The sequence below is a fragment of the Molossus molossus genome, unplaced genomic scaffold (genome assembly GCF_014108415.1).
Source record: "Molossus molossus isolate mMolMol1 unplaced genomic scaffold, mMolMol1.p scaffold_m16_p_13, whole genome shotgun sequence".
Classification (NCBI taxonomy): domain Eukaryota; kingdom Metazoa; phylum Chordata; class Mammalia; order Chiroptera; family Molossidae; genus Molossus; species Molossus molossus.
Genome location: NW_023425348.1, coordinates 3,235,257 through 3,248,339, shown reverse-complemented (window position 1 = coordinate 3,248,339; position 13,083 = coordinate 3,235,257).

Sequence of the window (13,083 nt, the reverse complement as noted above, 5' to 3'; positions counted from 1 at the left end):
TTCAAGGTTAATCTATCAAGGTACTCTAAGGGCATAATTTAGTCATATATGTATATATGAATAACTTTTTATTAAATATCAGTGGATAATCAGTTTTCAATGGCCACTAAAAGCATACTCTCAAAAGTCACTGGTGCACCTATTCTTTTACTGGATGGAAGTGCTCCTAAGCAAAAACTGGGGAGTCAGGGTGTTCAACTGTGGACTAGGGCTGATAAAGTACACAGTGCATTCTAAATTTAGTATCATTATTCATTTATCACTCAGTCAAAAAGATCTTTAATATATCCACTTTGTTGTAAACTCAGTATCAAGTACAGCAGAGATCATATAAAAGAAACAGAAGACAGAGTTATTACCCATAAAAGTTGATTGCAATAATTGAATGTTACAACAGTTAAAGAAAGACTTCAACACTTAACTAAGCAAGATCACCCTGGACCTGAGGTTATGGTGAAATTATAGTAAATGTCCATATATGACTTAATACCATTCCCTAAAATTCATTTGTAAATTTCTGGATAGTTTTGGTTCACCTAGTAACTTCTGGTTTAGATTTCCAGCTTTTGCAGAATTCTCAATACTTAATTTACAATAGGCTACTCTAGGTTTACCATGTCCTAGTGTGGCCTATCTTTAGACTATGACTCTTTTCATTACTCTGATTCACTCCCTCACTCCATTATCATATACAGAAGGAGGTTGTGTTTGGGTTTAAGGAGATCCAGTGATAGTCATGAGGTCATCGCAGATCCAGAGAGCAGATGAAATAAAATTAAATATTTGATGCTTCTAGGCAAGGGCAATGGACCGAACACTTGCATTTATCCATTTCAAAATTACACTAAATTAAAATAATGAGACAAAAAGACAAAAACAAAAAGAGAGAACAGAGAAGACATGATATCAATATCTTAAGCTGTATTAGAACAATTTTAGATTTATAAAACAAAAATTATAAGGACAGTGCTGAGGTTGCCATATGCCCCATACCCAGTTTACCTTAACATCTTTTTTTTTTTATCCTCACCCAAGGACATTTTCCCATTCTTGTTCAGATAGAGTGCGAGGGAGAGAGAGGACGAGAGAGGGAGAGAGAGAAACATCGACATGAAAGGGACACATCTAGTGGCTGCCTCCCACACAACCCCAACTGGGGCCAGGGACAAACTGCAACCGAGGTACGTACCCTTAGTGGGAACTGAACCCGGGTCTCTCAGGACTGTGGGCCGATGCTCTAACCACTTAGCAAACCAGCCAGGGCTCCATTAATATCTTACAGTAGTATGGTACATTGTTACACTTAATGAACTAATATTAGTTCATTATAATTATCTGAAGTGCATACTTTATTTAGATGTCCTTAGTTTTTACCTAATGTCTCTTCCCTGGTCCATGGTCTCATTCAGAACACTACATTACATTTAGTAATCATGTCTATTTTAGGCTTCTCTTAACTGTGACAGTTTCTCAGACATTCTGTTTTAAATGACTTTAACAATTTTGAGAAGTACTGCTCGGATATTTTGTGAAAGCAATTGGTATTTGTCTTATCTTTATTTTTATTTATTTTTTATGACAAGACCGGAGTTTAAGTTTTGAGGAAGACCAAAGAGGTGTCATTTTCATCATGTCATATGAAGGGTACATACTATCAATATGAATTACATCATTGATGTTGACACTCATCATTTCGCTCCATCCTGTTTGTCAGCTTTCTTCCTTGTAAAGCTGCCCTTTCCTCTCTGGTCCCACTATACTCATGAGAAGGAAAAGTTAAGAAAGAATGGTCACTGGTATAGGAGGCCAGAGCAAGTTGAATCCCAGTGAGGAAAATGGAAATACAACCTAACTCACATTGCAGAAATTCCCCCAAAATCATGAATTGGTGAAACCAGATATCTCTGGAAACAAGTTTGTTGTGTAACTGTTAACGTATAGTGTTCAAAAGAATGGAACACCTAAACAACCTCCTTCACTTGCCATAACTGGGTAACTTCCATTCTTTTATGAAGCAGATGATCAAAATTTTGTTTGTTTGCTTGTTTTTATTTACTTATTATTTTTATCTTTTTCTCAAGAATACAGTAGAGTAGAACCTAAACATCAGGAAAAAGTTGAGTCATAATTATAGGAGGGCAAGATACAATGTAAAAAAAGAGTATTCTACAATAATTTGCATAGATATTGTTAAAAACCCTATCACTCTTACTAAAATACGGACAGATGTGTCTGTATCCTCTAGGCAAGCGTTTGTAATGTCCTTCTCTCATCAATCCAACCAGCTGAAGTGGAAAGATGTAAAGATACTGGAGTCTCCAAACAATGGTACAGCACCATTAACTTTCAGTAAAGCCCATAATTCAAAAGCCCCACACTTGTACAAAGGGTTTAAGTCTCCTAAATGAGAATATGGAGCAATGAAGCAGAAACCTCATAATATGAAAAACCGAAGAACCATCATTAGTTCATCAGAGAAATAAGAAAAGCTATTTTAACTATAAAATAAGAACAGAATGTTATTGAAAACAACAACAAAAAGAAATTTTAGAGAGCAAATATAGACTTTTGAGATACACACACACACACAACCCCCATATATATATATATATATATATATATATATATATATATATAATAAAAGGAACTCAGGTAAAAAGTTTATGAGTAAGGTTAAGGAATTTTTCTAAAAATAGAAAAACTGTAAAATATGGAAAAGGTAAAGGAAATATTAAAAAGTTAGAAGCTAATTCTTGGAGGTTGAACATCTGAGGGATAGGCACTGCAAAAGAAGGAAACAAAACACAAAGAAGGAACTGATTAAATTAACAATTCAAGAGAAATATCTAGAGTTTCCAAGTTTAAAGGGCCCAATGAAGGCTCAACACAATGCATAAAAATATTACCCATGCACATTATGTGAAATTTCACATCACTAGGGGAAAAGAAAATATTTTTATTTACTTATGTATTTATTTTTAGAGAGAGGGGAAGGGAGAGGGAGACACAGAGAAACATTGATGTGAGAGAAAAACATCAACTGGTTGCCTCCCATACAGTCACCGTCCTGGGATGGAACCCTCAACCTTGGTACGTGCCCTGACCAAGAACAGAAGCCCCCACCATTCTGTGCACAGGACGATGCTCCAACCAACTGAGCCACACCAGCCCCAGCCAGGGCAGGAATATTCTTAACACTTTCCAGAAAGCAGAGGGAGAGGGTGCATGCAAAGAATCAGGAATCAGAATGGATACAGAGTTAACTATACATTGGAAGCTGGAACATAAATAAGAAATACCTTCAAATTTCTGAAGAAAAATAATTTCCAAAATGGTGTTTTACTCAATAATAACTATTAATTATGAGTGCAGACAAAACTAAAGGCAATTTTCATAGAAGCAAAGCTCCAAACATTTAGCCTTCATACCTCCTTTCTTAAGGAAGCCATTCAAGGATGTGTTAAATCACCCTGTTTTTCTTTTAGTCACTCAATCCCCCCAAAACAAAAATGAAACAAAACAAAAAACCAAGTACTCACCAGTATCCTCGGGGCCAGCTGTTGTCCCAGCAGCGAGCGATGGCTGCACTCCACCCAAGGGGACCCCCTGTCTTTCCCTCTAGATGCCGGGCAGCCTGAGGCATCCCTCTGTTCGGACACGGCTCAGTCTCAGCACCCTGAGACGGGGTGGGTGGCCTGGCTCCTTACCCCTCGTCCTTGCATAGGAGATAAGTCTCTCTTTTGAAGACCGGGGGGACGTCCACCTATATCATATCATATGAAGGGCACATACTATCAATATGAATTACATCATTGATGTTGACGCTCATCATTTGGCTCCATCCTGTTTGTCAGCTTTCTTCCTTGTAAAGCTGCCCTTTCCTCTCTGGTCCCACTATACTCATGAGAAGGAAAAGTTAAGAAAGAATGGTCACTGGTACAGGAGACCAGAGCAAGTTGAATCCCAGTGAGGAAAATGGAAATACAACCTAACTCTCATTGCAGAAATTCCCCCCAAATCATGAATTGGTGAAACCAGATATCTCTGGAAACAAGTTTGTTGTGTAACTGTTAACGTATAGTGTTCAAAAGAATAGAACACCTACACAACCTCCTTCACTGCTAAGGTGAGGGCCTGGCGGGGGCGGGCGGCCTGTGGGGTTCCCAAGAGGCAAACCAGCGTAGCTGCGCGGTTGACTTGAGTGCATGGCGGAGGGGCATGGACAGCAGGCTGGGACACCCCGCTTCGGAGCAGCTCAGAGGCTGGCAACTGGAGAATGGGGCCTGAGGCGCTGCAGCTGCACCCACTTCCAGAGGAAGTGGATCTCACAGGATCTCGGGAGATCTACAGAGGTGGGCAGGGAGCCCAGGTCCCAGTACCAAACGTCCCTCCTCGCAGCCTCGCCTCAAGGAGTCTGGCTCACAGGTCACTCCCGGCAGCCACCCCAGTCCGGCCAGGAGGAGGCCCTCTGGCCCCGCGCTGTGCCCCGAAGCCCCTGGGGCCAGAGCCGGGAAGGAAGCGCGCAGGCTCCGCTGCACGCCTGGGCTCTGGCCTGTGGTCGGGGCCCTGGCCCCCCGGTGTTTCCGAGGTGCGAGGCCGAGGCCGGCAACGCTGTTCCTTTGAGTACAGTGGCTGATCCCCAGGCGCCAGGACTCCCTGTGGTGGACGCTGCTGCCTTTGAGACCAGTTTTCGGCCCCGAGTTCGCAGGCGATCTCCACCTGCTCCGGGAGCTTTGCCTGCAGAGCAGAGTACGAGCAACTCCCTGTTCGCCACGCTCCACAGGCCTCATCGGACCTGCGCGGAGATTTGTTTTGGTGACTTCAGTTTATTCTTTATGCGAACTCCCATCTCGTGGTGAAAGAGCCCTTTCTTGGACCTCCATGGGTTCGAAAACTCGGCAGCTTCCTGGGGGAAACCAACGGCTCGTGTTTCCCAGAGGAAGGGGCGAGGCAGGGCGGCAGGCCCGTCCGGGCACTGCACGAGGGTCTCCGCATCCGCATCCACGCCGCAATCCTCCAGTCCACCCACGCGTCTCCGCGGGGCTTACACACGCCGAGTGCAGGCGGTCTCAACGCCCTGCTCCCACGGCTCTCTCCTGGGGAAGCTCCCCCTGGAGGGGTGATGGGCACCGCGCACCTTCCGAGAGGGGGACGCGGGGAGGAGCCGCTGCTTCCACCTGTGGTCGCTGTGCTGTTGCCCTCCTCCAGGAGCCTCGCGGTACTCGGTGTCCACACATGGAAGTAGGAACTGGTGACTCACCACGATGCATAAGAGATTGGTTCAGGGTTTGGATGATTAACAGATACTTCCCTTTTTAGATATTAGGCAACGGAGATTAACTATAGATTTTACGAATTGATTACCATGTACTGAGTGTCTCTTACGCGCCAACTAATGTCACAGGCACTTGAGATGTGGGAAAATAGTATAGATATATGACATCTGACAGTGAAGAACACAGTAGAGAACACGGAGTGTAAATGATTCTGAGCACGGTATGGTGGATACAGTAAAAGGTGTGTGCAGGCTCCAGTGGGGACATCAGGAAGAAAGGGTCTCAAACCCAGGAGGAAGGGAGCTTCTGGGGACTTTGCAGAGCAGCACTTGCAGAGGTTGAAAATGACCAGCAGTTTTCCAGAAAAACGAGGGAGAGAATTTTAAATGGGAGGGCAAAACAAGTCCAAAACCTGAAACAACTAGTCTCTTTAGACAAATGCAACAAAGTTCATGTAGTTCTTATATACAATTTGTATGTTTGTGTGATTTGAGTGGGGGTAGGGACAAAGAAACTGTAAGATCAGCTTGGGGATATCTATATCAACCCTGCATCTGTAAAGATCCTGAAAAACTCAGGCATCACATAATGGATAATCCTAAACCAACCTCAGATAACTAAGGTTCAAATGTAGTTGTGTAATTTGTTTGGCTTCCTTTGATTAATCCTACCTTAATACATTTCATTTTTATTACCACTGAGTATTTTTGATTCTTGGTTTCACTCTTTCTCATTTTTAAGGTGTATAACATCTGTTCCCATTTTAACTTTTGCTGTTTTTCAGGGTTTTTTTAGATGTATTCTTCTAGATCTTCTAGATACAGGCTTTTGATGTTTAAGCTGGGTGACTCATCAATACTAAACTTCCTTTTTTCAGTTGGCGTTGATCTATATAGGAACCATACACAAATGTTTAAAATTGCTACTGTGTTTTCCTCTCATGCATACCAGTAGCATACTGGGCCATTGTAACCAAGTGTGAAATTACATTTCAATTTTACCTATAAGACAGATTTTGATTTAGATAAATGTTCTTGTTTTTCTCTGCATTGCTATTTTGAAATTTCAAGCATATTATGATTAACTTGTGAGCTTTACAAATATAATAGAGATCAAAATCCCTCAAATAATATTAGACATAGTTTCAGTGTCAAAAGTGACATCTAAAGAATTTTATTTAGTGGCTATACCTTTTATATTGTTAAATTAAAGAACTTTCTAATATTTTTTGCACCCCATAGAATGAAATATACATTATGTGCCCATTGACAGTTAAGCATTATTGCCCTGGATGGTTTGGCTCAGCAGTTAGAGAATCAGCCCGAGGATCAAAAGGTAGTTGGTTCGATTCCTGGTCAAGGGCATGTACCTGGCTTGCAGGTTAGATTCCAGCCCTGTTTGGGGTCCTGTGGGAGGCAATCAATCGATGACTCTCTCTCACATTGATGTTTTTCTTTCTCTCTCCCTCCCTTCCACTCTTTCTAAAAATCAATGGAAAAATATCCTCAGGTGAGCATTAATAACAACAACAAAAATGTTAAGTGGTATTATTAACTAATCAAGAAAATTTCTAGCTAATTAACAAATACAGGAATGAAGGAATATAAATTATGACAACATGCTTAAATTCTGCACACAAACATAAAGAAGGGTTTTTAAAACAATATAAAATATTTCAAATGATAAAGATTTTCCAACGTTCATGTAACAATCTTTATAATAAAGTCATTGCCTCCATTGCTATACCTTCATTGCTATTCTGAGGAGCAAATTCTTGTTTCAAGATCTGAAGCCATGGGTGAAATTAGTGCAGGAGAGTACTCTGCATTAGGTGAAAACTTAATAAATAGTAACTGACTGATGAAGTGTCAGAGAAGTTTTCTTCTTTCTGTATCAAGTTGTAGCTACACTAAAACACCAAGTGGAAAATGCAACTGTTAGTTGTTACCTTATACCTGTGCAAGAAAATTAAAATGAATTTAAAAATTAGTTATTTCATTAGAATGGAGTCAAACTGACTTATATACATAGGTATTTCCAGAACATAGGAATACTTGTCTTTTATTAGGATGTATCTGCTTATTAGATCACTTTATTACTTCCCAAGCTGAATCTTAATTTTATATCAAGGAATTACCGTTTGACAGGGGTTTAAGTTTTGCAGATGTTGAGAATTTATAGGTAGCAGCGATTCATTCACAAAGGCTGTGTTGAGTGAGGGAAACAATTTACAACAAGGTATTGAAGATAACTGATTAGTATTGTAATTATTTTCATGAGAATTTTGAAATGCAGACTTTCCATATTGTAGTCTTTTAAATCATTTTTTTAAAACTACAGACTTTATTAAAATGATTTATTAGAGTCAGCCCAGTATACAGTAGGTAAGATTAGTATAGTCTTTGGAGCTAGCTGCCTAGATTTGAATCCAGGCTCTGCCACTTTCTACACGAGTGACCTTGAGCACTTAATCTCTCAGTGACCAGTTTTTCATTTGTAAAAAATAGATATAATAATATTTACTTTATAGTGTAGTTATGAAAACAATTAATATTCATAAAGCATTTAAAATAATTCTTAGAACATAGTGAGTACTATATAAGTATTTTCTTTAAAATAAGATAAATAAATTATCAGTGAAAAAAATTATTACAATACTGAAAGCTGTTAAAAGGGAGGCAATGAATTACACAAACCAAAAAACTAAAAAAAAAATCTCATCACCAATAAATAACATGTTTAACATTTTGTGTGTATTATTTCAGGATTTTCTCTTTAAATATGTATTAAAAAGAAAATCAATTAATGCCTAAAAAAATAATAATCTTACAATAAATATTATTTTATTTGCTTTAAAAAAAAACCCAAAGTATTAGATTTTATTTTATTTGAATTTAATGGATGAAAGGAAGCTAAAGTATCATTGATGGAATTGGTGAGCTTCATATAAACATTTATTCAACCCACATGAATATATATATATTCCTCACCATGAATATATATATTTTTATCCTCACCCGGGGACACTTTTCCATTTTTTGTTCAGATAGAGTGGGGAGGGAGAGAGAGAGAGAGAAATATCGATGTGAAAGGGACACATCGAGTGGTTACCACCCACACGACCCAACCAGGGCCGGGGACAAACTGCAACCGAGGTACATGCCCTTAGCGGGAACTGAACCCAGGCCTCCCTGGGCCTCAGGCTGATGCTCTACCACTGAGCCAAACCTGCCAGGACCACATTACTATTTTAAAAAGGACCCATTTTTTAAGAAAAGGGGTTATAAAAATCATTAAGAAGTAAGAGTCTATTTTTTTAATATCATGCTTTCAATCCTTTCTATGGAAGGTGAAGTTATTAACATTCTCACACTTTTTTTTTAATACTTCTCTTCCTCACCAATACTTTACCCTTGCATTTCAATAATTTACCATAATTTATCTTGAAATTAATTTACATAACTTAGACTGATGCATTTTGTTGTCTTATATTTTGCAAGTTCAGTTCTCCCTTGTTTCAGTGGGCGTCTTGGATCACTTTTCCTGTTTGGTGTTAGTGACCTTTTACTGAAAGTATTATAATTACCTTTGTGTTGAGGCATTCTCAGTCTGTCTTCCCTAGCAATAGTCATCTTTCAATTACTTTTTATTTACTTATTTATTTTTACCTCTGTAATCACTGAGATTGTTCTTATCTATTCTCCATATTATCAACTTAACTTTTAGAAATATTTATTGTTTCTTCATTCTAACTCACTTACTAGTTAAGAAATAATGCTTTGTTTGTTCTCAACATCTACCCTTAGCCACAACTTGCCATTATTCACATTATTATCTTTTTTTTCCCTAAAATCTTATTTTTTACATTTAATTGTTTGATCAATTATCTAACATGAGACAATTGCAAAAAATCTATTTCTCTTGCTCTTCTTGTTTTCCAGACTGACTCTTCACTTTTCCTTTGTCTGCCATTTTATTTTATTATTTTTTTCTGCTGCATATGTGTAATGGACATGGTGTTTATTTTCATCTTGTTTTTGCTTAATCTGACTGCTCTGATTCTAGACTGCCTATGTGCTCTGATAAAATGTAAGTTGAGCTGTAGGAAGCAGGGCTCAGTGTGGCTTGGAAGATACTGTTCCACAGTGTCAGGGTATATGAATGAGCAAAAAAATGCTAGGCTGACTGAATACCATGTGCTCCCTTTTCTGAGATCTGATTAGGTGTCACTCCAAGATTCCTGATGGTGCACCAATGTGAACAGGGCCCTGGAAGCTGGCAAGTCCTGGTTATCATTCCTTTTTGTTGTTGTTGTTAATCCTCACCTGAGGATATATTTTTTCCATTGATTATTTTTTAGAGTGGAAGGGATGAAGGAAGGGGGAGAGAAAAAGGGAAGGGGGAGAGAGAGAAAGAAAAAAAAAGATTGATGTGAGAGAGACACAAGGATTAGTTGCCTTCTGCAGGCGCCCCCAGCAGGCGGGGGATTGAACCTGCAACCCAGGTATGTGCTCTTGATGGAGAATCAAACCTGTGACCTTTATTTACTTAGAATGTCCCATTTTCTTCATTAGCTTATATTTCTACAACTTTGAGGGCATTCATTCATTAAAATGCTCAGGATTTTGTCAGTTAAATTTGTTTGTTTAGTATCGCTACTGGAAGTGAGAATGGGAATATTGAAATGTGGCATGGCCCAGTTTTACCATTCTTCCTATGGCCACAAGTATAAATATTTCCTTTTTTTCCTTGTTTAATTGCTCTTCATATTTAAAAATATAATTCATCAGCCTGGCAAGTTTGGCTTAGTGGTTGAGCGACGACTCATGCACCAAAAGGTCGCTGGTTCAATTCCCAGTAAGAGCACATGCCCAGGTTGTGGGCCCGATCTCCTGTGGGGGGCATGCTCTCATCAATCTTTCTATCTCTCTTTCTTCTTCTCTCTCTAAAAAAATCAATAAAGAAAAAGAAATTAAAAAATATATAATTCCACTTATTTATCTTTTAATTAAAGAAATTTCTGTAATACTAATTTATTTTGCTATCTTTAGTCTCATTTTATTTCTCTTTAATTTTGTTATTCCCCACATTTTTTGTTTTCTTCCTTTCTTAATTTACCACTGTTATAATATAACTTGGTATCTGACCTATTTGAAATAAACAATGTAACTAGACTTCATATATTCTGACTCCAAAACAATGGTAAGGTGACATTGCTTTTAGTCAAAACATATAAACAACCTTAAACCTGGAGTATTGTTTGTGTGAATTATTAGTGATACCTTGTGACATCATTGCAATAATCTATTACTATGGAATCACCACTATTATATGGATTACCATGAAGGGACTGAGATGCTGAGTTGTCCCTGGTAGATTTTTCTCATGGAGGTTGATTGCACCATTACGTCATACTTATACTAGAACAAGTATCGCTTAAATGCACAATGATTTTTAAGCATAGATGATGATAACTTTTGGGGAATAGTTCTGGACTTTGTTTTGGTGCTTCCAGTATTTAGATTTCCAAATAATAACTGCAGTATAATGATTTTTTGTTTTTCAGAAATATGGACCTAGCTTTGAACCCTGGATCTATTAGCTATAAGATCCTTTGAAAATTACTTAATTTATATTTTTAATATGTCACATGGAATAAAATCATAGCTCTTTGTAAGATTAAATTAGAGATTCCAAAATGGCAGCAGAGTGAATGGAAGCTACAAAGACTATCTCTCAGGACCAAACTGGAATTAAAACTAAAATAAAGACAAATAGGAAAAAGCAACAGAAAAGCAGCCTGTGAGGACCATATAACCAGGGACACTGAATTCATCCTGGTAGGATTGCAGAGGTGCGAGAGGGCGGCTGGGAGCCCACGGGTAGCAGCGGTCTTAGCTGAGACCACCAGGTTAAACTCCCAAGTGGCTCCACAGTGAAGAAGGATGGGACAGAGTGCTAAAATAGCCACAGCCACTCACTATGGGCTCTGGCAGAGGGAACGCGGGCTGGACTGGACCTGTGTGGGGACACTCGGGATTTGGAGGGTGCTCAGAGCTGTTGCTGAGTTGTGGCCACGCAGGACAATGGTCATATTACTCCTTACCAGGGATCTGGGGAGAGGTGGTGGCCCCACCCTTGGAGATTCAGCCCCACCCAGAGGGACATTAAAATGCAAATTGAGGCTCATTAGCAACCAGTATCAGGCCAACCATTGGGAAATCCCCTTAGGCTGCACACCTGAGGGAGTTTTTCATTCAACTGAGAACCCAAGGCTCTTCAAGTAACCACGACTAACAGCCTCCAGGCAAAAAGCTAGAGGATAACTCCTTTTTTTTTTTTTATCCTCACCCGAGGACATTTTTCCATCTTTTGCACAGATAGAGTAGGAGGGAGAGAGAGGAAGAGAGAGAGAGAGAGAAACATCAATGTGAAAGGGACACATCGAGTGGCTGCCACCCGCACGACCAACCAAAGCCGGGGACAAACTGCAACCGAGGTACATGCCCCTAGCGGGAACCGAACCCGGGTCTCTCTGGACCACAGGCTGATGCTCCAACCACTGAGCCAAACTGGCCAGGGCAGAAAAAGCTAGAGGATAACTAAACCATTCCTGGGCTTGCAACTCTACCCAGGAAAGTAAGACTTGACAGTGGTGTTTAACGTGGATCCACCCACACTCATCCAAACCCAGTACAGGGAGCCACCAACAGCAGAACACTAACACACACAAGGAAAATTTGGCAGGTTCCAAAACCCACTGACATAACCAAAATGGTGAAACAAAGAAACAAATCCCAAAGGAAAGAACAAGAGACCTTTACCAAATATGAGATAAATGAAATGCAATTCGCAAGTTATTAGAGATGGAATACAGAGCAATGATCTTGAGGAAGCTCAACAGAACAAGTAAGGACATCAACACCATGAGTAAAGACATAGAAACATTGAAAATCAACCAATTAGAAATGAAAAACCACCAAGAAGGAATGAAGAATGACATAGCAGAAATAAAGAACACATTGGAAGGACTAAACAGCAGAGTAGAAGAAGCTGAGGACCAGATCAGTGAATTAGATGACAGGGTAGAAAAAAATAAAGAAATCAAAAAGTCCAAAGGAAAAAAACAAAAAGTTTAAGGGAACTGTGGGACAACTGGAAACATAATAATATTTGGAATCCCCGAAGAAAAAAAATGAGCAAGGGCTAGAGAATATATTTGAAGAAACAGTGACAGAAAACTTCCCTAATTTGGTGAAGGAAGAAGGCATTCAAGTTCAAGAAGCACAGAGAGCCCCAAGTAAGAAGAATCCAAACAGGCCCACACCAAGAAACATAGTAATTAAAATGCCAAAAATTAAAGACAAAGATAGAATCTTAAAGGCAGCATGAGATAAGCAACAGGTAACTTACAAAGGAATCCTCATAAGGCTATCAGCTGACTTCTCAACAGATACACTACAGGCCATAAGGGAATGGCATGAAGTAATCAAGGCCATAAAAAACAAGGATCTGAATCCAACCTACTCTGTCCAGCAAGGCTATCATTCAAAATAGAAGGTCAAATAAAGAGCTGCCCAGACAAAAAAAAAAGGCTAAGAGAATACAATAGCACCAAACCAGCACTGCAAGAAATGTTAAAAGGATTGTTGTAAATAGTAGAAGAAATAGGAAGAAAAATTTAGCCACACTAAACAAAAATGGCAATGAATACATATAAATAATCATCTTATATGTACATGGATTGAAAGCTCCAATAAAAAGACAAAGAGTAGCTGATTGGATAAGAAAGCATGACTGATGTACA